Genomic DNA, 5166 nt, shown 5'->3' on the forward strand with positions numbered 1-5166 from the left:
CCGCTCGAACATCACTCGCGCGACGGATCTGCTCCATAGCCAAGTAGACTTGGATTTCATTTTCTGCAGTTTGTTATCTAACTGTGTATGGGATAGTAGTGCAGGGAGCAGGATATTGCTTAGTTGGGGTAATTTAGCTAGATGTAGCGGTAGCGAAAAGGAAGTTGGTTTAGCGGGGCCAAGTGGTGCTAGGACGGTGCCGTTTGAAATTTGGCCGGGACACTTCGCTGGAGAGCGACAATTAGGTTTAGTTTTTGCTCTCATTTTGTCTATGCGTGTTGTCACGTAGCCGGAAAAGTTCCTGCGGACGTGGGAGACTCAGAGGCATGAGGAACAAGAAAAAAAAAAGGGAAGTGGGAATGATGATTTGAAAGTGCTGAAAGTTGAGTGTGGCGGCTGCAGTAGATGGCGTTTCCTCGAGGATCCCCTTTCAGCTCGATCGAAGAGGCTACCGAGAGGGAATACCTATGCCGGATCTGCGTGAAAATTGAGGAGGTGAATGAGGCGCTGCAGGAGATAAGGTGAGAGCTCAAGGTCGAACGGGAAAGGAGCGAAGATAGAAAGAGAAGCAAGAGAAACCGTAACTCGAAAAACGCGGCTAGAGGTGATGGCAGAAGCAATGAGGAAAGCAGCAGAGAAAAGGGTGGCAGAGGAAACGAGGGGGGAGGGAGGGTAGCCGAAGTGAGGCTAGAAGAGTTACAGAAGGAACTGGAAATAGAGCGGGAAGAACGTGGGAAGCTTGAAGTGCAGCGTAGTGGGCGCGGCGACTCCGTCAGAGCTATGTCGCTGAAAAACCCGCTTACACTTTTCGTGCAGACCCTGGCGGTTTATTCGGCCATTCATGCACCAGCGAGTGCACGAGGAACAGCAACATCTGACTCAGTGGCAAAGCTTCCAGTCATCACTCTCTGGGATATTCCTGCATCATCCAGCGATTACCGGGCAACTATCGAGCACGCTCCGATTCTACACTTCGGGCATGCACGACCGGAAACATCAACGGTCACTTCCTGGGCTCAACCACCTATAAAGCCGCAATCAAGGTGGTTCAACGACAGTGGGCGCGGCGACTCCGTCAGAGCTATGTCGCTGAAAAACCCGCTTACACTTTTCGTGCAGACCCTGGCGGTTTATTCGGCCATTCATGCACCAGCGAGTGCACGAGGAACAGCAACATCTGACTCAGCGGCAAAGCTTCCAGTCATCACTCTCTGGGATATTCCTGCATCATCCAGCGATTACCGGGCAACTATCGAGCACGCTCCGATTCTACACTTCGGGCATGCGCGACCGGAAACATCAACGGTCACTTCCTGGGCTCAACCACCTATAAAGCCGCAATCAAGGTGGTTCAACGACAGTGGGCGCGGCGACTCCGTCAGAGCTATGTCGCTGAAAAACCCGCTTACACTTTTCGTGCAGACCCTGGCGGTTTATTCGGCCATTCATGCACCAGCGAGTGCACGAGGAACAGCAACATCTGACTCAGCGGCAAAGCTTCCAGTCATCACTCTCTGGGATATTCCTGCATCATCCAGCGATTACCGGGCAACTATCGAGCACGCTCCGATTCTACACTTCGGGCATGCGCGACCGGAAACATCAACGGTCACTTCCTGGGCTCAACCACCTATAAAGCCGCAATCAAGGTGGTTCAACGACAGTGGGCGCGGCGACTCCGTCAGAGCTATGTCGCTGAAAAACCCGCTTACACTTTTCGTGCAGGTGAGGAACGAGTACCCTTCATGTTCTTACCGAAGCGACAATGTGTGTCTTTTAGAGTTGCCATGCCCACGGTCACTTTGGAGAGTGTTATGTGTGTGCCATGACCTGTTTAGTCTTTTGTTGATGCTAAGCGGCGACGTAGAAACCAACCCGGGGCCCACCCTTGAGGATCTAATGCAGCATCTTACGGCCATTGCAAGTGACGTGAAGGAGATAAAGGAGGGAAAAACTGCTACAGATGCACTGATTGCGGAAACTAACGCTAGACTTGCAACCATCGAACACAGAGTAGATGGACTGTCCAATATGGCGGTTTCTGTGGCAGCCTTCGAGACAAGGATTGTGTCTCTTGAAAGGAACGTTAATTTCCTTCTCGGAAAAGTAGACGACCTGGAGAACAGAAGCAGACGCAATAATCTACTTGTTTATGGTATTAAAGAGATGAAAGCAATGAAGGGTTGGAAAACTGTGTTAAGAAAGAAATTTTTGAGGATATTCTCGGTGTAAACACCTCTGGAATTGAAAAGATACACAGGCTTGGTCGTAAGGTCGCTAACAAAACGCGACCAGTTATCCTAAGGTTTCTCGAAGAGAGGGACAAGAGTGCAGTTCTGAGCAGCTGCAGGCGTTTAAAGGGCTCAAGGTTCAGTATTTCTGAGGACTTCTCACCACGTGTCCAGCAGATTAGGAAAAAACTCTGGGACAGCGCTAAGGAATTAAAAAAGAATGGAGACAAAGTTGTTCTCTCTTTCGATAAAATTAAAATAAATGGACAAGTGTTCATCTGGGATGATACTGCAAATACGAGAGTTCCTGTCTATCCTGCCACGCGTCAGAATCCTGTCTGACGGTTAGCGCATGGAAATACAAACTCCCCCCCTCCTCCCGAAGTTGCAGTGCAAGGGGCAGTTTGTACAACTAGCACGAAACTTCGACTAATAAACCTGAATGCAAGGAGCATAGTCAATAAAACGACCGACTTGGAAAGCATTATTCTTAGTTTCGACCCCGACATATTGTTGATAACCGAAACCTGGCTAAGTGATAGTATTTCTGATTGCGATATCGTTCCCCCAACGCACAAAATTATACGGAAAGATCGCTCTTCGAAAGGGGGAGGGGTGGCTATAGTTCTGAAAGAAGGAATGGAATTTTCTGTGCTGCGTAATACCACACCCATTGAAGCGGTGTGGGTGACAGTGTCGCTTTTATCTTCCTGTATTTTGGTGGGTGTGGTATACAGGCCACCTTGTGCTGACATTGAGGTATCGAACGACTTACACGATTTTGTGCATAAAGAGTCAAAACACAACAGAAATATAATTTTGGGAGGTGACTTTAATCTTCCAAATATAGACTGGGAAACAATGACCTCAATGTCAGCGTGTCGCCACTCCGAACTCTTGATCGATTTAGCATTCTCAAACAACCTTGTTCAGATGGTAACGAGTCCCACGAGGGTTACTGAAACCACCAGTTCTCTCCTTGATTTAGTATTTGTTTCTAATACTCTGTGTGTTGCAGATAACCATTGTGCAGTTGTAGATGGGATATCAGATCATCGCATGATAGTGTTAGACTGTACAGGTTTAGTCCCCAACCGTCTACCTAATACGGAAAGGAAAATTAAGGACTTCAACAAAGCAGAAGACGAAAGTATCTTAGATTTTCTTGAGTTGTCCTTCGACAGGTTTTCCGATTTATCTACCTGCACTAGCTGTGATATAAACCAATTATGGCATTTCTTCCAAGAAAGTGTAAACACGTGTATAGAACGCTTTGTGCCAACCAGGAAAACAAATACTAGACAGCGTAGTCCTTGGGTAACGAGGGAGATTCTACAAGTAAAGCGCCAGGCAAAAAGACTTAACAAAACATGTAAAGGCAAAGCAAAGGTAGCTGTGCTGCGTATAAAACTTAAATCACTAATAAAAAAATCCAGGTATGAATACTACAACGTTAAAATGACCAACTTCCTGCTTAATGATCCAGTTAAATTTTGGAGGCATTTACAGGGCACGCGACAGCACGTAACCAAGATTGAGGAACGTGGAAGAGAAGTTGTTGACAAATCGGCTATCGCTAAAACATTTAATAACTATTTTTCTTCGGTATTCACGATTAACGACGGCGAGTCACCCGAATACAGGGAAAGAGCAATAGGAGTACCGGACGTCCAGGTGACGCAGGAAGGCATTTTCGAAGCACTTCTAAATTTAAACACAAAAAAATCAAGTGGTCCAGACAATGTCCCTAACGCTTTTCTGAAAAGATACGCCGAATGGTGCTCTAAATTTCTTTTTGTTATATTCAACAATGTGCTTGAACAGGCTATTGTACCGGATCAGTGGAAAACTGCAAAGGTAATACCAATTCATAAAGCCGGTGACAGGCTTCAAGTGTGTAACTATAGACCGATTTCTTTGCTTTGTTCTTGCAGCAAGGTTCTCGAACATTTTTTATTCAAGCATCTCGTGACTCACTTTGAGGCAAATAACTTCATATCGGATCAACAGCATGGTTTTAGGCGCGGCTTCTCGACGGTTACGCAGCTTCTTCATACTGTAAATGAGTTTGCAAAGGTTCTAGATAAAGGGGGCCAGGTGGATGTTATTTTCTTGGATTTTGCCAAAGCCTTCGATCGAGTACCGCACCAGAAGCTGTTAATAAAACTTCAGACTCTCGTAGGCAATGAAAGACTCGTGCAGTGGTTGGATTCTTACTTAAGCAATCGTCATCAATTTGTTGAGGTCGGAGGAGTAATTTCCCCGACTATCCCGGTTATTTCTGGTGTGCCCCAGGGGTCCGTGCTCGGGCCTTTGCTTTTTCTAGTTTACATAAATGATCTCACTGTTGATGACAGCGTACAATGCCGGTTTTATGCGGACGACTGCGTATTGTTTTCAGAGGTGGATGCGAGAAGTAATCAGGTAAAGCTCAGTAACTGTCTAAACAGTATAACGCAATGGTGCACGAATTGGCAGATGTCGCTTAACAGTTCTAAGTGTGTGTACATGTGCGTCACACGCAAGAAAACGCCCCTTGCTTTTAGCTACACCATCAACAACCATCCCTTAGAAACTGTCAACGAATACAAGTATCTCGGTGTTATACTCACGTCAAAACTCAATTGGAACAGTCATGTAGCATGGATTGTGCAGAAAGCGATGGTGAAACTCTGGATCTTAAAAAGAAAACTAAGACACTGTACACCAAAAACAAAACTAGAAGCGTACAGCACCACCGTACGCCCTGTTCTGGAGTATGCTGACGTGGTATGGGATCCCACTTCCAAAATCAACGTAGACCGAATTGAGGGAGTTCAGAAGAAAGCACTTAGATTTGCGTACAACGAGTACAGAAGAAAAAGTTCAATTACAAAATTATACGACATATCAAAAATGCCTCATCTTGAAACCCGTCGCAAGATAAACCGTCTCA

At 46.1% G+C, this 5166-nt stretch overlaps 1 pseudogene; it reads left to right on the top strand.

Moving 5' to 3' along the window:
- The first annotated feature begins 992 nt into the window (after positions 1-992).
- On the top strand, positions 993-2647 carry LOC120841811 (annotated as a pseudogene).
- The last annotated feature ends 2519 nt before the right edge of the window (positions 2648-5166 follow it).

This window comes from Ixodes scapularis, unplaced genomic scaffold, assembly GCF_016920785.2.
Source record: "Ixodes scapularis isolate PalLabHiFi unplaced genomic scaffold, ASM1692078v2 PGA_scaffold28__5_contigs__length_5199819, whole genome shotgun sequence".
In the NCBI taxonomy this organism is placed as follows: domain Eukaryota; kingdom Metazoa; phylum Arthropoda; class Arachnida; order Ixodida; family Ixodidae; genus Ixodes; species Ixodes scapularis.